We start from the raw sequence: 18,811 nt of genomic DNA, 5'->3' as shown, positions 1-18,811 counted from the left end.
TTACTGACGTGTGGGGGGGGGGGAGGTGACTGAGTGACACAGGGACAGATCGGATGTTCAGCTATGCTGAACCCTGCAATCTGACCCTGCCTGTCACTTGGGAGATCCGCCCGCTTGTGTTTACACAGGCGGGCGGATCTCCACACTAGATCCCCGACGATCGGGGAAGAGCGGCGGCGATCGCCGCTGCTCCTCCCCTGGCCCGACTCCCGCTGTGACTGAAAACAGCAGGAGCGAGCCTCCGGCGGCGCGCGCGCGCCGCCGAGAAGGGTGAGTGTCTGACGACGTAGGTCTACGTCGTCAGACCTACAAGAGCCACTTTGCCGCAGTAGTACTACGGTACTCAGCGGTAAAGTGGTTAATAAAAGACCACATAGATGAGTTCTTGCTGGAAAAGGATATTTTAAGCAACAGACAGCATGGATTCATGAAAGACAGAAGTTGTCAAACAAACCTGATTTCTTTTTATGAGGAGGTAAGTAAAACCTTGGACAGAGGGGTGGCTGTGGACGAGGTATACTTGGATTTTGCGAAAGCGTTTGACACAGTTCCCCACACACGGCTAATGTGTAAGGTAAAGTCTACAGGCTTGGAAAGATCAGTTTGTAAATGGATAGAAAATTGGCTAAAAGATAGAATTCAGAGAGTAGTGGTTAATGATTCTTACTCTGAATGGTCTAAGGTTATCAGTGGAGTACCCCAAGGTTCAGTGTTGGGACCCTTACTTTTTAATATCTTTATAAATGATATAGGGTCTGGGATTAACCACTTAAGCCCCAGCCCTATTTCGGACACTTTTTGTTTACAAGTTAAAACCAGTATTTTTTCCTAGAAAACTACTTAGAACCCCCAAACATTATATATATTTTTTTAGCAAAGACTCTGGAGAATAAAATGTCGGTCATTGCAAAATTTTTTGTCACGCGGTATTTGCGCAGCGGTCTTTAAAACGCCATTTTTTTGGAAAAAATTAGAAAAATCACATTTCACTGCATTTAAAAAATACTAAACAGTAAAGTTAGCCCATTTTTTTTGTATATTGTGAAAGATGATGTCACGCCGAGTAAATATATACCCAACATGTTACGGTTTAAAATTGCGCCCCCCCGTGGGATGGCGACAAACTACGGTCAATAGAGATCTCAATCTGCGACGCTTTAAATTTATTTAACGGTTACCAGTTTAAAGTTAGAGTGTAGCTCTTTTTTTTAAATTATTGCCCACACTCTGGCAATCGCGGCGATACCTCACATGTGTGGTTTGAACAGCGATTTCATTCGCGGCTCGACTTGCGTATACGTTTTTTTTTTGTGCGCGAGCTAACGGTGACGGTGGCGGCTAAATATTTTTTTTTCCTATTTAATTTTTCTTATTTTTTTTACTTTATTACAGTTTTTAAAAAAAAAAAAAAATCTGATCACTTTTATTGCTGTCACAAGCAAAGTAAACATCCCTTGTGACACCAATATGCAGTGACAGGTACACTTTATGGAGGGATCGAGGGTTTAAAAGACCCTAGACCCCTCCACTACACTTCCATGTAAGCAAAACGCCGAAAACTGCGTTTTTGCATACAGACGTTTTTATAAGTTGCCGCCTTTTGCAGCACAGTAACCCGGAAGTGACGTCATGGACGCCGCCTCCGGGTTACGTCATCGGAGACCCGATCGATGCCGTTTCCGGCATTCATCGGGACTCCATCCAGCCGGCGGACGGAAGCCCCGTGCAAAGCCACGGAAGCCGGCGGGAGGGGGGGGGACGTCCCCTCCCGCTCACCCGGGTAACGATCGAGCGGCTCCCGAGCTGCATCGGTCATTACCGACGGAAAGCCGACCGTTGGCTTTAAACCACGGTACTGGGATGATGCCTCTAGCTAGAGGCATCATCCCGGTATAACCCCGCAAAGTTACCCGACGTACGGGTACGTCAGTATGCGGTAAGTGGTTAAAAGTACCATTTCAGTCTTTGCAGAGGACACCAAGCTTTGCAGTGGAATAATATCCTTACAGGATGTCTCCAACTTACAAGCCGACCTCAATGCACTGTTTCATTGGGCAACTATGTGGCAACGAAGGTTTAATGTTGATAAATGTAAAGTTATGCACCTGGGGGGGGGGGGGAATATGCATGCATTATACATACTAGGGGGAGTACAACTGGGAGAATCCATAGCGGAGAAGGATCTGGGTGTTCTGGTAGATCATAAGCTTAATACATGCCCGATTCCAAAAAAGTTGGGACACTGTACAAATTGTGAACAAAAACAGAATGCAATGATGTGGAAGTTTCAAATTTCAATATTTTATGCAGAATACAACATAGATTACATATCAAATGTTTAAACTGAGAAAATGTATAATTTTAAGGGAAAAATAAATTGATTTAAAATTTTATGGCATCAACACATCTCAAAAAGGCCATGTTTACCACTAAGTGGCATTCCCTCTTCTTTTTATAACAGTCTGCAAATGTCTGGGGACTGAGGAGACAGGTTGTCCAAGTTTAGGAATAGGAATGTTGTCCCATTCTTGTCTAATACAGGTTTTTAGTTGCTCAACTGTCTTAGGTCTTCTTTGTTGCATCTTCCTCTTTATGAAGCGCCAAATTTTTCTATGGGTGAAAGATCTGGACTGCAGGCTGGCCATTTCAGTACCCGGATCCTTCTTCTACGCAGCCATGATGTTGTAATTGATGCAGTATGTGGTCTGGCATTGTCATGTTGGAAAATGCAAGGTCTTCCCTGCAAGAGACGACGTCTGGGTGGGAGCTTATGTAGCTCTAGAACTTGGATATACCTTTCAGCATTGATGGTGCCTTTCCAGATGTGTAAGCTGCCCATGCCACATGCACTCATGCAACCCCATACCATCAGAGATGCAGGCTTCTGAACTGAGTGCTGATAACAACTTGGGTTGTCCTTGTCCTCTTTAGTCCGGATGACATGGCGTCCCAGTTTTCCAAAAAGAACTTCAAATTTTGATTCATCTGACCACAGAACAGTTTTCCACTTTGCCACAGTCCATTTTAAATGAGCCTTGGCCCAGAGAAAACGCCTGCGCTTCTGGATCATGTTTGGATTTGGCTTCTTTTTTGGCCCTATAGAGTTTTAGCCGGCAACAGCGAATGGCACGGTGTATTGTGTTCACCGACAATGTTTTCTGGAAGTATTCCTGAGCCCATGTTGTGATTTCCATTACAGTAGCATTCCCGTATGTGATGCAGTGCCATCTAAGGGCCCGAAGATCACGGGCATCCAGTATGGTTTTTCGGCCTTTACCCTTACGCACAGAGATTGTTCCAGATTCTCTGAATCTTTGGATGATATTATGTACCGTAGATGATGATAACTTTAAACTCTTTCAAATTTTTCTCTCAGAAACTCCTTTCTGATATTTCTCCACTATTTTTCGCTGCAGCATTGGGGGAATTGGTGATCCTCTGCCCATCTTGACTTCTGAGGGAAACTGTCACTCTGAGAGGCTCTTTTTATACCCAATCATGTTGTCAATTGACCTAATAAGTTGCAAATTGGTCCTCCAGCCTTTCCTTATATCTACATTTAACTTTTCCGCCCTCTTATTGCTACCTGTCCCAACTTTTTTGGAATGTGTAGCTCTCATGAAATCCAAAATGAGCCAATATTTGGCATGACATTTCAAAATGTCTCACTTTCAACATTTGATACGTTATCTATATTATATTGTGAATAAAATATAAGTTTATGAGATTTTTAAATTAGTCCATTCCTTTTTTACTCACAATTTGTACAGTGTCCCAACTTTTTTGGATTTGGGTTTGTAATAGCATGCAATGCCAAGCTGCTGTTTCCAAAGCAAGCAAAGTCCTTTCTTGTATTAACAGAGGCATGGACTCCAGAGAGAGAGATAGAATTGTGCCCCTGTACAGATCATTAGTAAGACCTCATCTGGAATATGCAGTTCAGTTTTGGGCACCAGTTCTTAAAAAGGATATCGGGGAACTGGAGAAAGTGCAGAGAAGGGCAACCAAACTGATAAGATGCATGGAGGAGCTCAGCTATGAGAAAAGATTAGAGGAACTGAATGTATTCCCTCTTGAGAAGAGGAGATTGAGGGGGGATATGATCAACATGTATAAATACATAAGGGGTCCATATAGTGAACTTGGTGTTGAGTTATTCACTTTAACCACTTGCCTACAGTGCACTTTCACCCCCTTCCTGCCCAGACCGATTTTCAGCTTTCAGCGCTCTCACACTTTGACTGAGAATTACTCAGTCATGCAACACTGTACCCATACAAAAATTGTGTCCTTTTTTTCACACAAATAGAGCTTTCTTTTGATGGTATTTGATCAATACTGGATTTTTTATTTTTTGTGCTATAAATAAAAAAAGACTGAAAATATCGTGAAAAAACGCATTTTTCTTTGTTTCTGTCATAAAATTTTGCAAATTAGTCATTTTTCTTCACAAATTTTGGCCAAAATTTATACTGCCACTTATCTTTGGTAAAAATAACCCAAGTAAGTGTATATTATTTGGTCTTTGTGAAAGTTATAGAGTCCACAAGCTATGGTGCGAATCATTGAAAATTGATCACACTTGATCACACCTGATGTACTGAAGGCCTATCTCATTTCTTGAGACACTAAAAAGTCAGGAAAGTACAAATACCCCCCAAATGACCCCTTTTTGGAAAGTAGACATTCCAAGGTATTTAATAAGGGGCATGGTGAGTTTTTTGAAGTTGTAATTTTTTCCCACAATGCTTTGCAAAATGAAGATTTTTTTTTTTTTTTTTTTTTGCAAATTGCCGTATTTACAGGTTATTTCTCTCACACAGCATATGTATACTTGCAACTACACCCCAAAACACATTCTACTACTCCTCCTGAGTATGGCGATACCACATGTGTGAGACTTTTTCACAGCCTGGCCACATACAGAGGCCTAACATCCAAGTAGCAGCGTCCGGCATTCTAGGAGCACAAATTACACATATAATTTCCTGACAACCTATCGCACTTTTGAAGGCCCTGGAGCACCAGGACAATGGAAACCCCCATAAAATGACCCCATTTTGGAAAGCAAACAGCCCAACGTATAATTTTTGAGGCATAATGAGTCTTTTGAATATGTCATTTTTTTCCACAAGTTTTTGGAAAATGTGGAAAGAAAATGAAAACACATTTTTTTTTACACAAAGCTGTCCATTTATGCAATATTTCTAACACATAGCATGTACATAGCAAAAATTGCACCCCGAAATACATTCTGCTATTCCTCCTGAGTATGGCAATACCACATGTGTAACACTTTTTCACAGCCTGGCCACACACATAGGCCTAACATCCAAGTAGCGCTTTACACAAAGTTGTCCATTTATCCACTTTAAGACTGGGCCTATTTTTGACACTTGGTGTTTACAAGCTAAAATAATTTTTTTTTGCTAGAAAACTACTTGGAACCCCCAAACATTATATATTTTTTTTTAGCAGAGACCCTAGAGAATAAAATGGAGATCGTTGCAATATTTTTTATCACACCATATTTGCGCAGCAGTCTTCCAAATGCGATTTTTTTGAAAAAAATTCACTTTTTTTAACTAAAAAATAAGAAAACAGTAAATTTAGCACAATTTTTTTTCATAATGTTCAAGATAATGTTACGCCGAGTAATTAGATACCCAACATGTCATGCTTCAAAATTGCGCATGCTCACAGAATGGCGCCAAACATTGGTACTTAAAAATCCCCATAGGCAACATTTTAAAAATTTCTGCAGGTTACTAGCTTAGAGTTGAAAGATAAGGGTTGTGGATCTTGTATTGGAGGTTAGTTAGTAGTTTTCTGCCACCATCCCAACAATTTGTGTGTCGTTTGTGGTGCCTCAGGTCAGGTGGGGGGATTTTATGGGCAGGAGTAAGGATATAGAAAGTAGTAATATAATGATATTTATTAAAGAAACAGAAAAACAATTTATATACAAACACTTGGGTGTGAATGGGTAAAGGCCCATTGAGTGCCAGTGAAGAGAAGGTAGAGTGTGTTTACACGTGAAAATTTTGTGACTTCATTATTTTGAATGGGACAATCCTGCACTGTTGATCCCTGTATGAGGATAGGGACTGGTTCAGAGCAGGTGTCCAATCGGTAAATCGATGCGTTTCGGCCAAGGTTAGGCCTTTATCAAGGTTGTATCACCGATTCTATAATTATTAAGATATGATGTGTGAGTAACTCAGTAACACTATATATATACAGAGGCATTTTTCTTTTAATTAAAAGTTTACATACACTTTTGTATCCAATTTCTTGTGAGTGTGTCTTCCCGAGATTTTCTTCAGGTGCTACCAAGCAAACTGTTTTTTACTTTATTTTATGATCCTCTATTTGGAATGCCTGCAATGCCTGACATAACGATCCTCTCCCCTTCACATCTCCTTCTCAGGCCCTACCCCGGCACACACTGTGCCTCTTGCTTCTATATATTTTTCTGCTGCTAAATTATTGATTGCAATATAGAGACTTAGGTGATCACTAACGTGCATCACCACCACTTTTGTATTTATGTACTTTTTTCCTATTATGCACAATATTCTTTATATCATTAAGTTAAATCCTCTTTCTTGGTGCCTTTTCCCCAAAAACTTCAGGAGCTCCCGGCACGGAAAGCCCCGAATCCTTGAGATCGGGGCAAATAGAACCGAGGGTCGATGCTTCGGTATCCTTCCAGATCCCCATAGGATCATTTGGTTTCTTCCTCCGTGTCGGCGGCCTATGTGGCACGACCGGAGGGTGTCAAGGGATGCGCCGCGTCGTGTACGCAGGCGCGCCACTGACCTCGTACGGATCCAGTCACAGGGCTTCACACAGCGCTTTATGCGCATGCGTGACAGCCTATTTAAGGCCGGGGAACGCTCCAGGAATCCCAGTCTCTCTCCAACCGAGGGAGAGGAAGCATCCTGGAGCTTCTATGCTGTGGATGGACGTCTAACCCCTACAACACTACTAACTGTAAGTCTTCTTTGGAGGAGAAGTTTCTTTGAACCTATCTCCTACCTCAGAACCCACGGCCTTTTCAGCCGTTTTTTCCTTTCTGGAAGTCACCTACTATGTAAAAATCACTACTGATGCGGACTGGTATATCCAAAAAACCAACACCAAACAAGAATTAATATCTTTTCAGATGGGTCTTACTGCTATATAGCTGATACCCTGGACCCCATTGGACCTTGAATCCTAAGTATATAACTACTTACTACAATTACTCTACCCTGGTTTTCTCCAGCCCCAATATTCAAATTATCCATCTATCCCACACAGCATACAGTTCCTGCAGCACCTGAAGAAAATCTCGGGAAGACACACTCACAAGAAATTGGATACAAAAGTGTATGTAAATTTTTAATTAAAAGAAAAATGCCTCTGTATAGATATAGTGTTACTGAGTTACTCACACATCATATCTTAATAATTATAGAATCGGTGATACAACCTTGATAAAGGCCTAACCTTGGCCGAAACGCGTCGGATTACTGATTGGACACCTGCTCTGAACCAGTCCCTATCCTCATACAGGGATCAACAGTGCAGGATTGTCCCATTCAAAATAATGAAGTCACAAAATTTTCACGTGTAAACACACTCTACCTTCTCTTCACTGGCACTCAATGGGCCTTTACCCATTCACACCCAAGTGTTTGTATATAAATTGTTTTTCTGTTTCTTTAATAAATATCATTATATTACTACTTTCTATATCCTTACTCCTGCCCATAAAATCCCCCCACCTGACCTGAGGCACCACAAACGACACACAAATACTAGCTTAGAGTTACAGAGGAGGTCTAGGGCTCAAATTATTGCTCTCACTCTAACGATCGCGGCGATACCTCACATGTATGGTTTGAACACCGTTTACATATGTGGGCGGGACTTGCGTATGCGTTTTGCTTCTGCGCGCGAGCTAACGGGGACAGGGCGCTTTAATTTTTTTTTTTTTTTTCCTATTTATTTTATTTATTATTTTTTTATTTTTACACAGTTTAAAAAAAAAAATGTTTTGATCATTTTTATTCCTATTACAAGGAATGTAAACATCCCTTGTAATAGAAATAGGCATGACAGGTCCTCTTTATTGTGAGATCTGGGGTCAAAAAGACCTCAAACCTCACAACTACACTAAAAAAGAAAAAAAAAAAAAAAATTGTTGAAAGAGGAAAAAAAAAAAAAGAAAAAAAAAAAGCGGCCCTTTAAACCGGTTGCTAGGCAACGTCTTTTGACGTAGCTCTGGTCCTCCAAGACCATAGAGTTGAGTGAGGGCCATCTTGCCCTCACTCGACTTCCTGTCTCTGAGGATCCGGGACCGGATAGTTTTCCCCGCTGCCGGCGGGTCCGGTAAGCTGGGAAAACGTCTGGGACGCGGCAGGAGGGGGGGGGGGCACCTCTTCCCCTGCACCGTAAGGGTAATTCCGCGGCGAATCTGCCACTGGGACCACCCTTATCTGAAAGCCGACCGCCCGCCGTTTCAAAAAATACCGGGGTTATGGGGGCTATCTGCTGCCATAACCCCAGTATTTAGCTTTTAATGGCCGACGCATATAGTCGTTAGGCGGTCAGTAAGTGATTGCATGTATATGGCAAACAGGTGACGATGACTGATGGGGTGACAGGTGACGATGACTGATGGGGTGACAGGTGACAATGACTGATGGGGTGACAGGTGACAATGACTGATGGGGTGACAGGTGACGATGACTGATGGGGTGACAGGTGACGATGACTGATGGGGTGACAGGTGATGATGATTGATGAGGTGACAGGTGACGGGCGATGGTGACTGATGGGTGACAGGTGATGGGCGATGGTGCACGGCGGTACTGATGGCAGTCTCTGGTGACCGGTGAACTTTAGGCTACGTTCATATGTGAGCGTAGCGATCGCGGGCAGAATCACTGCGATTCCGCCCGTGATCCAGAAATCATTGCAAATTGCGGGACGCCTGTGCGATGCCCGTGATTTGCAATAGCACCCCAAATGCTTTGCGATGTTGCTGCGATTTCCGCCTGCCGAATCGAGGTAACATCACGCTAACAACGCATGACGCCCCAAAGAAGCTCCTGTACCTTTTTTGGGCGTCATGCGATGTTTGCGCGATGTTACCGCGATTCGGCAGGCGGAAATGGCGGCAACATCGCACAGCGTTTGGGGTGCTATTGCAAATCACGGGCAACGCACAGGCGTCCCCGCAATTTGCAATGATTTCCAGATCGCGGGCAGAATCGCGGTGATTCTGCCCGCGATCGTTGCGCTCACATGTGAACGTTATGGGTGTCAATTTCTGGGCACTGATGAGGTGACTGTTGGGTGACAGGTGACATTGGGGGGGGCTGAGGACTGTGTGGGGACCTTTATTTGTGTGATTTTTACTTTGATTTTTACTTTTGACATGTGTACAGATCAGTAACTCACTATTTCTAGCTCTGCTCCCCTCACACTGGAAACTGTATGAGGGGAGAAGAGCTAGTAACAGTCAGTTACTGCTCTTTGTTTACATTTTGTGATCGGCTTTGAATGGATTCACAGCCGATCACATAGTAAACAGTCACTGTCGGTGACTGTTTACTACTGCCGGTGACAGCTGTGTTCCTACGGAACACAGTGCCACCGACATGACCGCGCTGCGCGCTCCCGATCGCGCATGCGCGGTCATCTCCCGGGTGCCTCCATTGTGATCGGCTGTGTCATTGGAACACAGCCGATCACGTGGGAAACAGCCATGCCTATTGGCTGTTTCCCCCCTGCCGGTGACCGGCTGTGTCCCGGGGACACGCCGACACCGGCAGTGCACGGCGGCGCGCCCGCGATCGCGTGCCTGCCCTGCATTTACTGGGTCACGTCATATGACGTCCGCCCAGGATAATAGCCGCACCGTCCCGCCGTCATATGACGGCGGGCGGGCGGTAAGTGGTTAAGGTCAACACAGAGGACAAGGGGGCACTCTTTACGTCTAGAGCAAAACAGATTTCATCTCCAAATACGGAAAGGTTTCTTCACCGTAAGAGCTGTGAAAATGTGGAATAGACTCCCTGCAGAGGTGGTTCTGGCCAGCTCACTAGATTTTTTTTTTAAAAAGGTCTGGATTCTTTCCTGGGTGTACATAATATAACTGGGTACTAATATTTATAGGTAAAGTTGATCCAGGGAATATCTGATTGCCTCTCGGGGGATCAGGAAGGAATATTTTCCCCTGCTGTAGCGAATTGGATCATGCTTTGCTGGGGTTTTTCGCCTTCCTCTGGATCAACTGCGGGTCTAGGATTGTGTATATGGGATTGTATGGTTGGGTTTTTTTTTTCTTTTATTGGTTGAGCCAGATAGACTTGTGTCTTTTTTCAACCTCACTAACTATGTAACATCAGTCCTTGCCCTCATGGAGCTTACAATCTAAAGTTCCTAACTCACATTCACAGATATACAAATGCCAATTTAGAAAGGAGCCAATTAACCTACTAGCAGAGTGTGGGAGAAAACTTGAATACCTTGAGAAGGGGTCTGTTCAGACTTTTTTCTTAATAATTAATGTTGGTAATATATTCAGGTAATATGTGCAATGACAGTACAGCCAATAGAGTTTACAGCTTACAGTTTTTGGGGTTTTTGTATTTCTGTTTGTCAAACAGCAATATTTTTCTTTGTTCATGGAACTTGATTTTATTTCTAAAGACTTTATATATCACAATGGCTAACTCTGCATCTGCAGTGCATGTTCAAACTTTATTACCATAAATAATAACATATTATTAGATTTTTACTCCAGGAGTATATACCTAGTTTGAAAATTCTGGAGAAATGTTTAAAAAATGCATTATAATTTACCTAAACCCATTCGAATTGTAGTTGACTAAAATGTATGAGATTTTAGTCGATTAAAATGTACTGGAGATTTTAGTTGACTAAAATATGACTAAAACTAAAACAATTCAGATGACTAAAATATGACTAAAACGAAAATAGCATTTTAGTCAAAAGACTATGACTAACACTAAATCGAAATTTGCTGCCAAAACTAACACTGCATGCAGGCACAGGGAGAACATGCAAACTCCATCCAGGTAGTGCCATGGCTGGGATTCCCCCTAACTAGCTTTGAGCTAGATAGGGGGAGACCAGTGGATGTGGTGTACCTGGATTTCGCTAAGGGGTTTGATACAGTTCCCCACAAGCGCTTAATTTATAAAATAAGGTCTGCAGGCATCGACCACAAGGTTTGCTCTTGGATACAGAATTGACTAAAAGGGCGTGTCCAAAGGGTGGTAATAAATAGCGCATACTCAGACTGGTCTGAGGTGGTAAGCGGGGTCCCCCAAGGCTCAGTCCTGGGACCAACCTTGTTCAATTTATTCATAAATAGCATTGAGGACGGGATCAGTAGTTCTATATCAGTTTTTGCAGATGACACAAAATTGGGCAGGGCAATAACTGCACAGCATGAAGCAGATATCCTACAGGATGACCTGGACAAAATAACAGAGTGGGCAACGACTTGGCAAATGAGGTTTAATGTGGAGAAGTGTAAGGTTTTGCACTTGGGGACTAAAAACATAAAAGCACAATACACTTTAGGGGGGAAACCTTTGAAGGAATCAAAAATGGAGAAAGATCTGGGAGTCCTCGTTGAGGATAGACTAAGCAATAGCATGCAATGTCAAGCGGCAGCTGCCAAAGCCAGCAGAATATTAGCATGCATAAAGAAAGGGATGTATTCCAGAGATAAAACTATAATCCTTCCACTTTATAAAACTCTGGTCCGACCGCATCTGGAGTATTCTGTCCAGTTCTGGTCGCCAGTCCCCAGGAGGGATGTGTTGGAGCTGGAGAGAGTCCAGAGAAGGGCAACTAAACTAATTAGGGGATTGGAGGACCTTAATTATGAAGAGCGTCTACAATCGCTTGATTTATTCTCCCTGGAGAAGAGACGCCTGAGAGGGGACATGATAGCAATTTATAAATATCTTAATGGTGATCTCAGCATAGAAAAAAAGCTATTCAGTCGAAAGGATTGCATGAGGACTCGAAGGCATACAATGCAATTAGAGGAGAAGCATTTTAACCTCAGGCAACGTGGGGGGTTCTTTACTGTTAGGGCTACAAGATTGTGGAATTCTCTACCATAAGAGGTGGTTTCTGCGGGAAGTATAGTGGCTTTCAAAAGACTCTTAGACGTACATCTCAAGGATCAGAACATTTAGGGATATGTGAGATGATTACAGCCACACACACCTACACAGGTTGAACTGAATGGACTATTATCTTTATTCAACCTCAACTACTATGTAACTATGTAACCAACAACCCTAGTGCTGCTAGGCAGAAGTGATAACCACTTAGCCACTGTGCTGCCCAGTTGCAACCAGACCCTGGCATTCTGCCACGGGCTCAGGGGGGAGGGCCCCTAGCCATGGGTCGGGGGGGCAATCATGGTTTCTTGCGCCGGGGCCCTGAAGGTTTAAGTTACGCCTTTGTTTCTGACACTCAATGGAAGTGACCTGGTAAGCTACCAAATGTCTTCAACATTACAGAACCAAGTCCAGTTGAATGTGACTTGCTACTCTTAGTAGTTTGGTCTACAGATACGGGAACAGATAACTAAGGTTAAAAATAAGCCTTTAAAGTTTACCTATACAGTATTAGACTACTATGCTAAAAATACTACTTGAAAGGTTAAAGAACGTATAAGTTCAGTGAACCCATCAGTACAGCATTTGCTTTGAAATTCGATTATGCCATTCCAATGCTAAATGTCCTTGGGAATAATTTTAAGAAAGATACAACATAAGGATATAGATGTTCTAGAAAACCACGGCTGACATTATTGATAACATAGCAACTAATCAATAGGAAGTACGGAGTCACAGAGCAACTATCTACTTTCCCAGAGGAATAAATCACCGGAGATGGGGATGAGCACCTGTCAGGACGTGTTAATTCTGAACCGTGTCAATAATGAAGATTCTGATTATGCACTGAAGGCGATCTGAGACAGCATGGCCTAACCCTTGACATTTCTACCTAGCTGCCCACCTCTAACAGATCATTTCCTGATCATGAAGTATTGAAGGCTTAAATGCCACGAGCGTGGCAGCAGGTAGACGACGCTGTGAAATTGGGAGAGGAAAGTGATTGGAAAACGAGGAGGCGAGAAGGTCAAACGAGGGGACATGAGTTCTCCGAGAGTTTTCTCTTTCAAAACTAATTGTAAGGCCATGAAGGGTTGTACGTAGAATTCATGTGAGGCTGAGCAGAGGTGAAAACGTTTGCTTTATCGCAGCTCCTGCAAGACCCTCATTTAAAGGAATTGTCTTTCGAAACAAAATTTCCACTTTACCCTCCTCAAATGTCCATCTTTTATCTCTGCTGTGGAGTAGGGTAAAGAGATGTCCCTGGTTTTCGGGGGCAGTCCCCACTTTCAGGAGGCTGTGCCCACTTTGCCTATCTATGTTGGTGAATAGAGATTGGGCTGGTTTAATTTTTTTCGCCCTCTTTTTAACAAGACCATTAGGAACGAGCAATCTTTTTTGGTTGGGCTGTGACCACTTTTAAAGTGTCATCAGATGTAGCCTGTGTTTCTGAATCCCTAGCTGGTGGCTTCCATAAGGTTCAGGAGCCGCTCAGCCAAGGTACAAGTGCTAAGACCTTCAGCCCCTCTCCACTGCTTGATTGGAAAGTGCGGCTTGGGAGAGCAGAGAGGACATTGGCCCTTCCCTTCATACTCACATGAACCAGGGTAGGGGAGAGAGAGTAGTACCAGAGACTGGGGATGGACTCTGGAACCGCTAGTGGCTGCCAGGGGGCCTTAAGATCAAGGATGAGGTCAGTGTGGGAGCCACACTAGGAGGGGGGGGCAATGATGGGGAACAAGTGGGACTTCGGGGGGGGGGGATAGAGCCTGTAGGTACTGCCTTCTCCTGTTTACTGTCTGTAAAGTGCCTGTTCCCACCATCAACTGCCCTCATCTGTACTGTCTATCCCCACCTTTAACTGCCCCCAATGTACTGAGTGTATCCACCATCAACTTCCCCCTCTGTACTGCCTGTCCCCACCATTAAGATCCCCTGAAGAAGTCACGTGGGTACGTGACGTAACGCGTAGGGCATTGCACCGGAAGTGACATAGCTGGGGACGGGAAGGACGAGTCCCGCGGCGTACAAATGCACTGTAGCATTTTTTAAATGTGAGTGGATACATTTTTGTTTGCTTTATTTGAATAAAGTGTTTGACAATACTGCACTATATCGGCCCCTTTATTCCGAAATCTGTGATACTGCCAGAGAGCACACATGAGGATCCCTGTAAGGAGGAACATTAAGGAAAAATATACCACTACCCCCGGGATCCAATAAATACACCCAGAGGGGGAGAGGAGAAAGGAGTGGATCTCCTGATTAACCTTTTAAGGCATATTATCTGAGACATGGAGGTGAGCATATAGCACACCTAGAGGTGATGAACACCGAAGAGCACCCGTATGCACCGTGTATAAGTGGAAAAAGTCACTCTAATATATAGAGGAGGAAGACTCACGCTATCACTATATTTTGGGACACTTGAGCACTTTATGATGCACCTTAGCATCTAAATTGTTAAGAATTCAGGCATTTTAACAACAATTGCTATATAGTGAAAATTTTAATTTATAGAGATCACCAATCACGTCCTGGGCACTTTATAAGCACGAGATATCACCTTATATTTATTAATTTATACATTGAATCACTATAAACACTCCTGCCATTTTTTTGCACATATTTATATACCGATCACTTTAAGCACCTGTGTCATAATTTGATGTATGTATATGTTTTTACACTTATAGAAGATCTGTTATATGAAGGTTAAGATATACAATTTTATACAGACATCACTAAGTAGCACCTTATAAGTTTATATATGAAATATTTGAGTATTGTACATTACCTATACAATAGTAAGGATTAGAATAATCTATCTATTTATTTATTTATTTATTCACTTACACTGAGTCACTTTATATAGCATATCACCCTGAAGCGCGGTACTTCCCCCCTTTATCACCCTTCTGTACTGTTGGTACTCACCATCATCTGCCCCCTCTGTACTGCTAAACCCCACCACCAACGACCCCCTTTTGTACTGCTTGTGCCCACCATTGACTGTCCCCTCTGTGCTGCTGTTCTCCACCATCAACTGCTTCGCTCTAAACTGTCCATCCTCATGTTAGTAGTGTAGCACCCTCCAAGGTAGGTGCTAGGTAAAATATAGCGGGGTCTTGCCTGCTTATCAGCAGGGCCATATTATTCAGCTAGGCTGACATGTGCTCTCAGGTATGCCTGTTGTGTTGGGGAGTCTCCCCACTGTATCCCAATGGAGGCTCTCATTGGGCAGTGGAGGAAACCTGACCAATAGCACACCAGGGCTTGTACAGTGCCTTGCAAAATTATTCAGCCCCTTTACTTTCAGTGCAGCAAACTCTCTCCAGAAGTTCAGTGAGGATCTCTGAATGATCCAATGTTGACCTAAATGACTAATGATGATAAATAGAATCCACCTGTGTGTAATCAAGTCTCTGTGTAAATGCACCTGCACTCTAAATGTGCAAAACTGATAGAGACATACCCCAAGCGACTTACAGCTGTAATCGCAGCAAAAGGTGGCGCTACAAAGTATTAACTTAAGGGGGCTGAATAATTTTGCACGCCCAATTTTTGAGTTTTTTTATTGTTAAAAAAGTTTGAAATATCCTTCTATTTTAATATTATCGCTTGCACAGTGCTCCTTGGGATGTTTAAAGCTTGGGAAATCTTTTTGTATCCAAATCCGGCTTTAAACTTCTCCACAACAGTATCTCGGACCTGCCTGGTGTGTTCCTTGTTCTTCATGATGCACTCTGCTCTTTAAACGGACCTCTGAGACTATCACAGTGCAGGTGCATTTATACAGAGACTTGATTACACACAGGTGGATTCTGTTTATCATCATTAGTCATTTAGGTCAACATTGGATCATTCAGAGATCCTCATTGAACTTCTGGAGAGAGTTTGCTGCACTGAAAGGAAAAGGGCTGAATAATTTTTCACAAAAAATTACAGTTTTATATCTTTATGTTTGAAGCCTGAAATGTGGCAAAAGGTCGCAAAGTTCAAGGGGGCTGAATACTTTTGCAAGGCACTGTATCCATCCTGGAAGGGCAGATTCTGCCGCACAGCATTCTGGGAGGGGGTATAAGTCTGTGAGGGGCGTATGTCAGATTGTCTTTGGACAATTGTATGGTCGAGCCAGAGGAGTGTCCCACTCATTCCCTTCTCCCATCCAAGTTACTAAAATAAAACTAAAAAACCAAAGATGCCGGACTGATCATTGACTTCTCACACTTGGGCAACAAGCTTAAATGGGCTGTTGGTGTTAACGGTAAACATGGCAGACCCACTACGGCCCTCCAGTTGTTCAGGAACTACAATCCCCATCATGCCTAGTCATGTCTGTGAATGTCAGAGTTTTACAATGCCTCGTGGGATGTGTAGTTCCGCAACAGCTGGAGGGCCGAAGCTTGTGGATCCTTGGTCTATGGGAATGTTTGACCATTCTTCCAGAAGCGCATTTGTTGGATATTGGATGAGAAGGTCTGGTTCGCAGTCCCCACTCTAATTCATCACAAAGGTGTTCTATCAGGTTGAGGTCAGGACTCTGTGCATGCCAGTCAAGTTCCTCCCTAAACTCGCTCATCCATGTCTTTATGGACCTTGCTTTGTGCACTGGTGTGCAGTCATGTTGTAACAGGAAAGGACCATCCCCAAACTGTTCCCACAACAAAATGTCTTGGTATGCTGACGCCTTAAGAGTTCCCTTCACTGGAACTAAGGGGCCAAGCCCAACCCCTGAAAAACATCCCCAAACCATAATCCCCCCTCCACCAAATGATTTGGACCAGTGCACAAAGCAAGGTCCATAAAGACATGGATGAGCGAGTTTGGGGTGGAGGAACTTGACTGGCCTGCACAGAGTCCTGACCTCAACCCGATAGAACACATTTTGGATGAATGAGAGTGGAGACTTTGAGCCAGGCCTTCTCGTATACATCAGTGCCTGACCTCACATATGCGCTTCTGGAAGAATGGTCAAACATTCCCATAGACACATTCCTAAACCTTGTGGACAGCCTTCCCAGAAGAGTTGAAGCTGTTATAGCTGCAAAGGGTGGGCCAACTCAATATTGAACCCTACAGACTAAGACTGGGATGCCATTAAGGGCACAGAAAAAAAGCTATTCAGTCGTAGGGATTGCATGAGGACTCGAGGGCATACAATGCGATTAGAGGAGAAGCGTTTTAACCTCAGGCAATGTGGGGGGTTCTTTACTGTTAAGGCTACAAGATTGTGGAATTCTCTACCACAAGAGGTGGTTTCTGCGGGAAGTATGGTGGCTTTCAAAAGACTCTTAGACGTACATCTCAAGGATCAGGACATTCAGGGCTATGTGAGATGATTACAGCCACACACACCTACACAGGTTGAACTGGATGGACTATTGTCTTTGTTCAACCTCACCTACTATGTAACTATGTAATTAAAGTTCCTTCTTCGTGTAAAGGCAGACGTCCCAAAACTTTTGACAATATAATGTATGTGTTATGCGGTCATAAAGGGGTAAAGTGCATAAAAACCCATTTAAAAATAGTGCATGGATACATGCTTGCATGCGTTTTACGTGCATTGACGTCTGTCGATGTTGCTATGCGTTTATGCGCATTAAGGCCTGGTTCGTGCTGGCCTGCGCAGTAAAGCTCCTTTCACACTTGTACGACCTAAAAGTGACGTGACTTTGACTGGACTCAAAGCAATGTCTGTGTAATCTTGAAGTCTATGGACCTCAAGTCGCATCAAAGCCAGACCAAAGTAGTGCAGGGACTACTTTGAAGTCGTTGTGACTTGAAGTGGCACAGATATAAATGGTACTCATTGGAAATCATGGAGTACGACTTGTCATGTAACTTTGCAATCCCAAATCGCAGGACAGGTCGCACAAGTGTGAAAGAAGCGTAAAACTCAGAAGCATACAAGCTAGTGTCAGTGATGGCTCTGTCAGGGAACGTTGTGATTTGCATTTCAGTCCATCACATTGTTTACTTTTTTTCTCTAGCTTTATTTGCTATAGTGATACTTCATTCACGAACGCACGGTGCATTGCGCTGCAATGTGGTGACATCAGAGTTGTATAAAGTACTCGAAACCCATACTTGAGTAAAAGTACAAGTGCTCGATCAAAAAGTGACTTGAGTAGAAGTGGAAGTGCTCGATCAAAAAGTGACTTGAGTAGAAGTACTAAAGTATTCAACATTTTTTGTACTTAAGTATTGCAAGTAGTTTTTTTAAAAATGTTGCTACTCAAGTGCTGAAAGTAAAAGTACCAGTAGTTTTGAAAATAAAAATTGCTACTCAAGTACCGAAAGTAAAAGTACAAGTACTGTGCTATGTAGTTATTAAAGAAAGAAGTCAAAAGTTTGATCATATGTTTTTTTTTTATTTCAAATGCAGCATTTATACATACAGTAACATTTATTTTCGTATGCGCTGATAATACCCATGTTTTGAGCTTCATGAAATCTGCCATCTACTGTTCTGGCAGTGGTAATTTTTATAATTGTAACGAGTAACTATGCAGCACAAAAAAAAAAAATATCGGAGTAGAAGTATTGAAATCATTGAAAAAATGTAGTGAAGTAAAAGTGGAAGTAGGAGAAAAAAATTCTACTCCAGGAAAGTACAGATACTGCCTTTCGGTACTTAAGTACAG

The sequence above is a fragment of the Pelophylax lessonae genome, assembly GCF_965119305.1.
Source record: "Pelophylax lessonae genome assembly, chromosome: 1".
NCBI classification, from domain to species: Eukaryota; Metazoa; Chordata; class Amphibia; order Anura; family Ranidae; genus Pelophylax; species Pelophylax lessonae.
The sequence above is the reverse complement of the archived record's forward strand: the minus strand, read 5'-3'. Positions refer to the sequence as shown.